This window comes from Eptesicus fuscus, chromosome 3, assembly GCF_027574615.1.
Source record: "Eptesicus fuscus isolate TK198812 chromosome 3, DD_ASM_mEF_20220401, whole genome shotgun sequence".
Classification (NCBI taxonomy): domain Eukaryota; kingdom Metazoa; phylum Chordata; class Mammalia; order Chiroptera; family Vespertilionidae; genus Eptesicus; species Eptesicus fuscus.
Window position 1 is genome coordinate 4,887,778 of NC_072475.1, and position 12,616 is coordinate 4,900,393.

Here is a 12,616-nt window from a genome sequence, read left to right on the forward strand (position 1 = left end):
GGTCACAATCAAATCTGTTCCCGTAGAACCCAGGAGTGCTTGATGGAGCTCATCACACACCAGAGATGTGGATTTCAACAGTGACCAGGACTCGTAGTAACTGTAGCTGCCGTGTAGGATGTAATAATTTGTAATCCACATATCAATCACATACAATTAATCTGTGTCTGGTAGCAACCTCAGTGATCCCCACCTCCTGCCTTTCGCAGCCAACCTGAGAGGGCTGACTGTCTAACCCAGTGGTCAGCAAACTCATTAGTCAACAGAGCCAAATAGCAACAGTACAACGATTGAAATTTCTTTTGAGAGCCAAATTTTTTAAACTTAAACTTCTTCTAACGCCACTTCTTCAAAATAGACTCTCCCAGGCTGTGATATTTTGTGGAAGAGCCACACTCAAGGGGCCAAAGAGCCGCATGTGGCTCGTGAGCCGCAATTTGCTGACCACTGGTCTAACCAAGAGGCAATTGTGGAAGTGACCACATGGTCCTTGGAGTCTGGCTCACAAGAGATGTGACAAGTGGTGTCCTGCTCTCTGCGGCCTCCCTCGCTTGGGGAGAGGCAGCCACCATGTTGTGGGGATGCTCAAGCAGCTCACAGAGAGGTCTGTGAAGACAGACACCAAGGGTTACTGCCAGCAGCCAGAGGGGACTGGCAGGACATGTGAGTAAGCTGTGTGAGAAGCTGATCCTCCAGCTGCAAACTCTCAGAAAGATGCAGTCCCCAACAGCATGACTGCAATCGCAGGAGAGACCCAGACGGCTAGTATTTGTCACGGCCTTCCCCACACTCACCCCTGCCTCTTCCACTCGCACTCCACACAGCCTGGTTGAGGCTCCACCCCCAGTTCCACGAGTGAGGATGTAACTCAGGCACCGCCAATGAAAACGCTGCAATCTGCCAGCCTCAACGACGACTGGATCAGGGATTGACACATGACCTGAAGGTGGCCAATTGGAATGAATCCCGGGCATCAGCAAGAGCTCCGCTTCCCAGTGGAATTGAATCTGGGAGGTGGTTGGGCAACTTGGAGTCACCTCGGCCCTTTTGCCGCTGGTGAAAGGAAGAGCCAAGAGACAGAGAGAAACTAAGTCAGGGTGACTCACCGGAGCCCCCGGCCTGTGGCTCAAAGCAGGGATTCCCTTGTCGGCAGGATCTCTGGTTGGGCTCTCTGCAGAAGTGGGTTCTGAGACGTCAGGGCAAGTAGTTTATGTGGGCAGTGATCCCAAGAAAGGCCAGCAGGGAAGGGGGTAGAGAGGCGGAGAAGGAAAGGAAGCCGGTAAAGGGGGTAGAGCCGGTAAATGGATGTCAGCACCTGGAATCTGTGACCACAGGGGGTTACAAGGCAAAGGGAAGCTGGGGTAGCAGATGGAATTAAGGTTGTTAATCAGCTGTCCTTAAAGTAGGGAGAGTGACCTGGATTCTCTGGGTGGGCCTCCTGTCATCACAAGGGTATTTAAAAGAAGAGAGAGCTCTAGCCAGTTCGGCTCAGTAGATAGAGGGTCGGCCTGTGGACTGAAGGGTCCCGGGTTCAATTCCGGTCAAGGGCACGTATCTCGGATGCAGGCTCTTCCCCAGCCTGGGCCCTGGTCAAAACTCATAAAGGAAGCAACCAATTGATGTGTTTCTCTCATTGAGATTTCTCTCTGTCTTTCCCTCTCTCTGAAAATCACTGGAAAAATATCCTTGAGTGAGGATTAAAATAAATAAATACATACATACATACATACATACATAAGAGGGCCAGTAATTCACAGCAGCTGGGACTGGGTTCCCATGCATTCCTCACACTCGTTTGCGTGGTGTTGAAAGGAGCATGAGTTGGGCCCAGCCCGGGGGAGCACTGTCAGGAAGGACAGAGAGGAGATCCGAAGGAAGGAAGGGGACCGCGGCTCCCCTGTTCCCGAAGGCACAGATGCTGTGATCACTCAGGCCTGTCTGTTCCAGGTTCAAGCCAGAGCCTGCAGCACTGCTTCCTAACGTCCGCCTGGCACCCTGCCTGTGAGCCCATCACGTGCAGGTAGGGACAGGGCTTCCAGAAACATTTAAGAAGGGAGGCAGAGTGGGAGGCAGAGCAGGAGGGAGATGAGAGAAAGGAAGGAAGGGTGGAAGGATGGATGGAAGGAAGGGTGGAAGGATGGATGGAAGGAAGGGAGGGAGGGAGGGAGGGAGGGAGGGAGGAAGGAAGGAAGGAAGGAAGGAAGGAAGGAAGGAAGGAAGGAAGGAAGGAAGGAAGGAAGGAAGGATAAATGGAAGGAAGGATGCATGGAAGGAAGGAAAGATGCATGGAAGGAAGGATGGAAGGAAGGATGCATGGAAGGAAGGAAGGATGCATGGAAGGAAGGATGCATGGAAGGAAGGAAGGATGAAAGGAAGGAAGGATGCATGGAAGGAAGGAAGGATGAATGGAAGGAAGGATGGAAGGAAGGATGCATGGAAGGAAGGATGGATGGGAGGAAGGAAAGAGGGAAGGAATTTTTTTCCTTTCTTTAATAAAACACCCTGTGGAGTGTTTCATTGGGCCTGACCTTGACCGCCCTGCATCGCCTCTGGGATGGAGGAGGCCTCGTTACTAACACTGTTTCCGACAGGGGTGACCCTGGAGGCAGGGAGGGAGTAGAGAGAAGATTCTAGAAGTTGAGGGACAGCCTCAGCCCTTGCAGACAGCCCTCTGCTAGCTTTTCAAGGTCCCCTGCCCCCCATCTCAGTGTCCTGGGGCTGCCGGAACCAAGTTCCACCAACTGGGGGCTTCAAACATCTAGGGTCTGAGATGAGGGGTCAGCACAGCTTGCCCCTCTGAAGGCTCTGGGTTGGGGGGGCCTTCCTGCCTCAGCTCTGAGATGGGGGGTCAGCAGGGCCCGCCCCTCTGAGGCTCGGGGCTCCTTCCGGCCTCTTCAGCCTCTGGTGGTGGCTGGCAGTCCTTGGGGTCCCTCGGTGAGTGCACACCGCACTTGTTCCATGGTCACGTGGTGTTCTCCCGGGTATCTGTGTCCCTCTTCTTCTCAGGACACGGCTATTGAGTGGGAGCCCTTGGTAACCCAGTGGAACCGCACGTTAACACGACTAACTGCAGACAACCTGGTTCCACGTGAGGTCGCACCCACAGGCCCTGGGGTAGGGCTTCAAGGTATCTTTTTGGAGGACATGAGTCAACCCACTTGCCTCCTCAAACCACATTTGGTAAACAGCCACTCAGCCACATTGTACCTGTGATGTCAAGTGACGGAGGGGCGGTGAGGGGATGACAGAAGGTTAATCCCGGCATGATGTCCACCCGGCCCGCGCCCCACAGAGCCCCGTGGCCCCACTGTGCGCTCCTCCGGCACACATGGAGACTGGAATGACTGCAATGGCCCTTTTCCCGGGTCGAGGCCCTGCCTTTTGAGGGAGCTCTCCTTGTCAAGGCTTAGCCGGTCTCCATCTGGCTGTGACACCCTGGACGTGACTTCTAGCTCCCTGCCTCTGAGTGGACCCTCTGGGGGCCTGAGAGTGCACCCCACACACACACACACCCCAGCTTGCAGCCAGGCACCCCTGTCCGCTGCCTTCCATCTAAGGTGGCTGGGGGAGGCATGGGCAGGTGAACCACGTGCAATCACCAACATCTGCATTTTGCATCTGCAAAGGCCATTTCCTATCAGCCCAGTCTCCCCTGGTCGCTGGTCGGCCCCCACAGGCACGCTAAGTGACTTACTGCGGTGACGATCCGATCCGCCTGCTGCAGGGACCGGCCAGCAGGGCTGCTAGTCACTTCCCGGGAGGAAGCTGAGACCAGCCATCTTTAGTTCAGCAGCCGCTAATTTGTTGATCGCATCCTTTCATTCCTGCTCGGCCGGGAAAGGAAGGGTGAAGGTGCGAAGCAGTGGGCTGTATGAGGGTGGAGCATCCCTCGGAGCCACAACAACTTCCAGGAATGGCTTTTCATCCACAGCGCCTGCTCATAAAGATACAGGAGAGGCCTTGGGCTTGCGGAAACCTGAGCTATGATTATTTTATTTTAAACTAGAAATTCGTGCAAGAGTAGGCCTTCCTTCCCCCAGCTGCTGGCACCAGCTTCCCTCTGGCACCCGGGACCTTGCCTTCCCTCGCAGCCCTGGCTTCGTCCGGAAGGTCGTCCAGAAGGACGTCTGGTCTAATTAGCATATTTTGCTTTTATTACGATACCAGGGTTTTACCTCTGAATCAATGAATCCCCTCAAAGCTGTCCCTTTGAAAGGCTGTGACCAGAGAGCAAAACTTCTCCCCCCAACCTCGCTGACACGGGGTTCCGCCACCTTTTTATTTCCGTGGTAGTTCCACTCACCTGGACCTCTCACTCATTCGTCAGGTTAATCGCTAACAGAGGCCGCCTGTTTTGAAAGGCGGAGCTCATCCCTCCACAGGCTGAGTTGCCCCTGTGTTATCCTCCAGAGGTAGCCGAGCAGGCACTGAGGCTTGCTTTAAGACTGCACACGAGTACGTGCGCCAACTCCCGAGATAGCTTTTAGAAATGTCCATTTTTATGGAGGAATGTAAGCCCTGATACATGTATTTGTTTTTAAAGCTCCTGGGTTTTATGATCCCACCTATTTGTGACAAAATAAAAAAACCTCCCTACTTTTCAAAGAAAAAGCAAAAAAAAAAAAAAAAAAAAAAAGTCATTTAGGCAAAGAAGAGTGAGAGGGAGCAGAGTCCTGGGCCGGCCCAGCTTCAGGAGAACCCGGCGCTGCCCGGCCCACAGGGGACTCTGCAAGGCCCCACTGCCCCCCCAGTGGCTTCCAGTGACCGTCACGGAGCCTGGACCACGCGGTTAGAGCGACGCCCTGCGTGGTCATAGTACCCAGAGCTCCTGCTGGAATGAACGGATATATCATGATGAAACAACCTACTCACCTTAGGAATCCACTCCCTTGTATTATCTTGGCTAAATCGACGGTGGGAAGCAAAGAGCAAGGGTCTAAGTTTAAAGGGACAGTGACAAGGACTCTCTCAAGGCAGAAACGTTAGAGTCAGGTAATGCCTGGCTGGTGTGGCTCAGTGGTTGACCTGTGAACCAGGAAGTCACGGGTCAGGGCACAAGCCAGAGTTGTAGGCTTGATCCCCAGTAGGGGGCGTGCGGGAGTTGGCTGATGTATGATTCTCAGCATTGATGTTTCTCTCTCTCCCTCTCCCTTCCTCTATGAAATCAATAAAAACATATGTACGTATTTTTAAAAGAGTCCGGTATTGAGCTGTTGGGCCGTTAAGAGGACCCAGGGCCCCTGGGTGAGTCAGGGAAATGGGGAGCATGATGATGGACAGCGTGGGGCTGCTTCAGCCAGGTGGGCTCGGACAGGGAGCAAGGCCACGAGAGATCTGTGGGCGAGAGTCTTACTGTAGGAATCACCTAGGCCAGTGGTCGGCAAACTCATTAGTCAACAGAGCCAAATATCAACAGTACAACGATTGAAATTTCTTTTGAGAGCCAAATTTTTTAAACTTAAACTTCTTCTAACGCCACTTCTTCAAAATAGACTTGCCCAGGCCGTGGTATTTTGAGGAAGAGCCACACTCAAGGGGCCAAAGAGCCGCATGTGGCTCGTGAGCCGCGGTTTGCCGACCACTGGCCTAGGAGCACTGTTCACATGGGGCTGTTTTTCTTCCAGACTCTTTTCCTGCAAATATATGAATATATGTCTCCAATATTTGATGCAAAATTAGTATCCTGCAAGTCAACCTTTTTGTTTTATTTTTTACACTTTTAATATCATCCCATGAACATTTGTTGTGCTAATGTTCTTTGAAAACATAGTTTGTAATGTCTGCACAATATTCCTTTGAACAAATTGCCTTGATGTATTTAGAAATGCCTTTGCTCTTACACATGTAGCTTCTTGTCCAACAACATTTGGGAGTAAATGAGCATGAACATAAGTCTGTCTCAATCACAGGACCGGTCCTGGGGCAGAGCCGCTGGCTCAGAGGGCATGCGTGTGGCTACCGAGGCCAGTGGTTCCTGCTGCCCAGTGGTGCGCCCAGAAGGTCTGACTCCTGTCCCCTCCCACTGGGTGGATGAAGCCCAGGGCTCCCTCCCAGGGCACGGAACCCTGACTTTACAGATGAGGGAAAAAGGCCCAGATCTGCTGGGTCTTGGCCCAAGATTCATGACAAAACCAGGTGGGACGCACAGATAACGTTTCCCTGGAAACAGGAGAAGGTAGACCCAGAACCAGAAGACACCCACCTGCCTGGCAGAGATACCCCAGCCTGGGACGCCCCTCTCCACCCCATCCCACCCCCCACTCCCGGCCACCCACGGACTCTCTTTCAAAGCCAACACCACACACTCTGTCTTCAGTGATTCCAGAAACTGCACCCCTAGGAACCTGCCAGGACATTTCCAAATCGTGGTCAAATGACGGTTTTCCTCACCCACACCGTCACCAAATGACCCACGTGATGAGGAGTCCGCTCGTCCCTGCAGACAAGCCCAACACCCATCACGCGTTCCTGCCTCGAGCTGTTCACAGGGAAGCCTCTGCTTTTAAATCTCCAATAAAAATAATCATAAACCTGCCGGCTGCCAGCAAGCCAGAGGTAAGCCTGAAGCACACGTCTTCGTCCTCTTAGCATCAGGCGAGACTGTCCTCCGCCGTGGCCTGGGCCACATCGGTGGGACCGTACCTGGTTTTAGTCAAAGCTGTCACTCCAATAGCCCTGAGGTGTCTGTCCACTCACTTTGCAGAACCTTCCAGTCCAGTCCATCCCGAGCCGGGGCCCACGGAATCAGGGCTGCGAGTTGGCGGACAGGGAGCTGGGGTGTCAGGTGGTCGGGGAGCCGTGGGAGGGGTCAGCCGTTTCCACGTCAGACCAACTGCACTGTGGACAGGCTGAGAGAACAGGGAGCAAAAGGGTACGTCCCCCCTGGTCCTGCCACTGTGTTTTTAAGCCACCAAAGCGTATCCTACCCGCTCGTTTATACAGAAGACAATTTACTGATTTTTAGTTGAGGGTGGTTCTCGTTTCAGTATCTTTGAACCCAAATGATTGCAAGACAATAGAGTTATTCCGAGGAAAACTCCCTGCGTTCCTAAGCGGGATGCCCATCATAGTCACTTCACCCAGCGTGGGTCAGGCTGGGGATTGTACAAAACCTAGACTTCTCCCCTCGGCCGTTTTCCAGAGAAGCCTCAGCGACGGGCGTAGGTGTTCCCGTTTCTACCAGGTGGTGGCGCTCGAGGCAAATGGTGCTGCTGGCGCCGCAGGTCAGAGAAAGGATGCGGGGAACGCCGGGTGGCGGGATGGAGACAGCAACCTGGGGGGGCGGGGGGCCGGGGCGGTGGGGGTTGGGGGGGGCACTGCGGGAAAAGAGACGGACGGCTCGGGGAGCTTCCTCTCCTCTCGGGGGCAGCAGTGCCAGGTCTGGCCCTGGGAGCTGCAGAGGGCACCTGGCGGGCCCGCGGGAGCGCAGGGCATCCCCGCCCGGCGCCCGGTCTGCAGCGGGGGTGGGGTCACCGGCGAGGAAGGGAGCCGCGTCCAGGGAAAAAACAAATCTTCGGCTGATTAAGATTCAGCGTTTTAAAATGCACCCGCGCTCCTGCCCCCGGATTTAAGGAGAGGGAGTCCTTTTCAGGGCGCACCGGCTCTCCTTTCGCATGCAAATGCATTTAAGGGGCTTGTTTTCCCCGGGGTCTTATTACTTCACAGAATCACGATCGCCTTTTGCAAGTAAAAAGATCTTCTGTGCTTTGGGTGCGAGTTTAAACCCAGGTCATTATCGCCTCTGTTGGAGTAAACCTGGGAAAATAACACAGGGCCACGCAGGCAAACGTTCCGTTTACGGAGGGAAGTTGTCCTGAGAGCTGGGCGGCGGGCGTTTTGCTCGAGTGCGTATTTTTCAAGGGGAGGCTGTTAAGACGGAATGTTCCTGAAACCTGAAAGTGTAAAGGCAAATGCGCAGTCTTTTCAATAAAACGAAGCCTATTCTGCACCTTCGTAAGAATTGAATAGACTCTGGTGTGTATATAGTCCACATGCGGTTTCCTTTCCAGTGTGTGAATAACCGCTGGTTGGAGTCATCACTGTAAAAACCCTCATTCAGGTCCCTGAAAATGTGGGGCAGGAGGGCCCTGTGGCTCCGAGCGGTGCGGAAGGAAGAACCGGCGAGGAGAGGCCAGCTCGCTCTCAGGCACAAGATCCGCTATTCCTGGGGCCGAGCCGGGAAACAGCGAGTAGCAAGGGGCCTCCCTCTCCCAGAAACGCTCACGATCAAGACAGATTGCAGGTCAGAGAAGAGAGAGGGAGAGAGGGAGAGGGAGAGGGAGAGGGAGAGGGAGAGGGAGAGGGAGAGGGAGAGGGAGAGGGAGAGGGAGAGGGAGAGGGAGAGGGAGAGGGAGAGGGAGAGGGAGAGGGAGAGAGAGAAACACCAATGATGAGAGAATCACTGATCGGCTGCCTCCTGCACACCCCACACTGGGGATTGAGCCCACAACCTGGGCCTGTGCCCTGACCGGGAATCGAACCGTGACCTCCTGGTTCATAGGTTGATGCTCAGCCGCTGAGCCAGGCTGGCCAAGCCAGAGACTCTTTCCCCCTAGGAAACACGCGGTACATGTATGTGCACAGGGCTCTCTTCCCTCCCGCACTCTCCGATAGCCCGGAGAGGGCGTGGGGATGCTGGGTCCTCACCCATGAACTGAAAGCTGGTGCTCATGTGTGTCCTGTGGCTGATTGGAAACGCCTACACAGAAGAGTCCATGCTCTGTTTTTGCCAGCTGCGTGCATCTTTCACAACAGATGCAAACTCCGGTGAAATAGTCCTGGTCTGAAAAAAAAAAAAAAGAAAGAAAAGGGGGGAAAATGCCTGTTAGAAAACAATGCAATCTTTCTCTCCAAAGTTACACCATAATCCAGTGCGAACAGGGCGGGGAGCCGCCCACTGATACTCTGACCCAGCTCTCAGTTGGCGAGCAGAAGCCACATGCCTAAATAGTGCATCATGTGACCGCCATCCAAGCTCCGGCTGCCCGTGATATCCAGGAAAAAGTATCAATTTACCACAATTGGCTTGATCTTTTTATTGTGTTCCGAATAATGAAAAGGGGAAGGAAAGCAGGGGGTGGGAGCTTCCTGATTACAGACGCAGAATAAGCACCCTACCTGACAGATAGGGTGCTCCAGCGGCTGAGGACACAGATAAAGAGGCGGTTTCGCCCTAACCAGTGTGGCTCAGTGGATAGAGCATCGGCCTGCGGACTGAAGGGTCCCAGGTTCAATTCCAGGCAAATGTACCTTGGTTGGGGGCACATTGTACCTTGTACCTTGGTTGGGGGCACATCCCCAGTAGGAGGTGTGCAGGGGGCAGCTGATCGATGTTTCCTTCTCATCGATGTTTCTAACTCTCTATCCCTCTCCCTTCCTCTCTGTAAAAAAATCAATAAATATATTTAAAATAAAAAATAAAAAATATATTTAAATTATAAAAAAAATAAAGAAGCGGTTTCCTGGGCTCCAATCCCATCTCTGCAAATGAGCAGAGTGGTGACCCTGGGAAAGGCACCCCCCTTTCCGTGCCTCAGTGTTCTCAGCTGTTAAATGGGGATAACAACAGAACTGCCTTTTGAGGCGGCCGTGAGGTCCGAGCTAATCCACGGAACGTCATGGAGATGGGTTTCGTGCTGAAATATATTCAGCCTTTATATGTTCTCCATATCAATGCCTAATGTTGTTAGTTTTCATACCTGATCGCCTTTTTCCCCAACACACGGACAAGAACACCTCATTCCCACCGTGTCTCAACAGTCCTGTGTCTAACATACATGTTCTCTAAGGTTTCCCAAAGTGTGTTACTTTCCTGGCAGAGGCGGGCAAACAGCCCCACGGTTCAAAGAGAGCGCCGCGGAACAAGGAGAGAACAATGCGTTTTCGACCGCAGGTCGATGTTTTTGGAAACCACCAAAGTGTCCAACGACAGGGAAATCGTTAAGAAAATTGTGCAAGGGCCACAGGATGTTTACAGATGATTTAAACAGCATTTGAATAACTAGCCCACTCTCAAGCACGCTACCCAGCGGGGAGAGAAAGAACGAAGTGAAATGCTGGCGTTCTGGCTGCGGGTCCTGGGAGCGGTGGAAACGGGCGGCTTTTACTCCCTCTGTTGTGCCTTTCCAACGTGCCAGGTTTCCACACGGTTAGCTGAGCACTTACTTTGTGCAAAGCAAACCTCTAAGTGTCGACCGTGCACCCATTCATTGGCTCCTCACAAAAGCCATTTGACTTAGATGATAAAGTGTTCCCTTTTCGCAGATGGACAAACCCAGGGAGAGTGAGAATCAATAACTTGCTCATGGCTGCACCCCTAGGCACTGGGGGCGCTGAGGTTCTAAAGCCGCCTTCTGATCCAGCGTGCCCTTACCCATCAGGCCACACTGCCTCCTCACATGAATATCACGTGGGAATCAGAAAAACAATCACTTCTATAAATTTAATGTTGTCATACAGATAATTTGACAAAATATGGTGTTTGCATTAGAATGCATTCTTCATACATATTGTGGATTTAGTCTTTCTATAGCCCCAAATATCTGCAAAATACTAAATGTGTATGGCGTATTTTGTCTATAATATTGTTTCTTTCAAATTTCAAATATTGTGCTGAAGGTGCCTTTTAGGAATATAAATTCAGATTTCCCTGCTAAACAAAGAAACGTCACAATTGCTATACTAGTAAAAGAATGTACTTTAAAAGGCATCTTTGAGGTGGGGGTCCTTGGGAATATTTTTCGGCGACTTGGATATGGGAACGACCTTGTGGGGAAGAAAAGGACAGCTGAGCAGCGAGGGGCCTGACCTCCTCCTCCTGAAGAGTCATAGGCTCCAGAACATTCCAAGCTCGTTTCACTTCATATCTTCTCTGAGAATCCAGGTGAAGGACTTGAACATGAAGTCCTGGCCGGAGGATTCCGTCGGTTGGAGCATCATCCTTGCGCCAAAAGGTTGCAGGTTCCCATCCCCAGCTGGGGCGCGTGCTGGAGGCAACTGACCGATGTTTCTCTTTCACATCAATGTTTCTCTCTCCCTCTCTCTCTCTCCCTCTCTCTCTCTCTCTCTCTCTCTCTCTCTGTCTCTCAAAATCAATTTAAAAAAAGAATTTGAGCATAAAGAAGGAAAGGAAGATATTTCTTTTTCATTTGAAAATACATTCAATTTAATGTCTTAAGTAAAGCACCACTATGTCTTAAAAAAAAAAAAAAGGATTGCTAGTCCCAGGTCCCAGCACATGGCAGGCTACACTGACCGAGGGCACTTGCCCCGGTAACTGACAGTCCGATGTACTCATCCAGCGAACATTGATTGGAGCGCTTCCCTCGCGCCAGCCACAGTGCTAACACTGGGCACATCCCTTCTGACATGTCCACTCGGGCCAGGGGTCTGAGGTTTTAAAACAAGAGTCTACAGAGGACTGCCTCTCGGGAATCGGGGCACTGGGATATGCTGAACCGTCAGTGTCAACCCTGACAAAGCTTCCTTTCGAAGAGGCGGACGCGGAGCATGAAGAACGCTTCCCGAGAGTCTGGGTCGACGAGAACGGTAGACAAGGGTTTGGTGGTGAGGAGGAGGAGGAATCTAACAACGGACTTTATGAAAGATTCTGGGAAAGCTTCACCAGTTCAGTGTGCCTGCGGGAAACCAAATGAGAGCCTCATTCAAGCAGTGAACTTGGGAGAATTAAAAAAACACACCCTCGTGGGCTCACACAGGGCCTTGACCTGAACCCACGCCCTCCACGCTGTCCTCTTCTGCTCGCCTGTGTGTTTAATCAAATGGCATGGCCTTCCCACAACTTGCAGAATGAAGGGAATCAGTGGAGTTTATTCCATTTGCACCAAAACATTTTCTTTTCTTTTCTTTTGAAAATATATTTCATTGATTTTTTTTGATTTTTTTTTTTTTTACAGAGAGGAAGGGAGAGGGAGAGTCAGAAACATTGATGAGAGAGAAACATCAATCAGCTGCCTCCTGCACACCCCCTACTGGGGATGTGCCCGCAACCAAGGTACATGCCCTTGACCGGAATCAAACCTGGGACCCTTGGGTCTGCAGGCCGACGCTCTATCCACTGAGCCAAACCGGTCAAGACCAAAGACATTTTCTTTCCCTTCAAATTGACTTCCTTGTAGCTCTAAAATTACACCAGGAGCGGCTTTGTCTCCCAGCCTTCGGGGAAGTGTAAAAATAGAACAACTTCCTCCCCTCCGTCAGCAGTCCCCACAGAGGCATCTGCCCTTCACAATGCAGGTTCCTTCTGAGAGATCCCTGACCGCGGATCGAAGGGGCTGTGGGGAAATGGAAGGAAATCTCGCCTTTCTCTTTATTTGAAGGGGTAACGTGGAAACTGACAGGATGCGACAATGTGAGCACCATTTGTGTCTGTGCAAGAGAATTTAGGAGATTCTTCTAGACCCCGAGCAGACGAGGGACCCACGGGCTGCGGGACCTGGGCCCCCCAGGCTGGAGGAGGTCCGGGGTCCAGGCGGGGTGGCCAGGAGGGAGATCGATCGTCACCGCTCAGGCTCGCATTCTTCGTCTGAAAGAGAGAGACTGAAGCGGAGCCTGCCCGAGGTCTTGTTCTCAGGCTGCGGGCCAGAACCATGGGGTG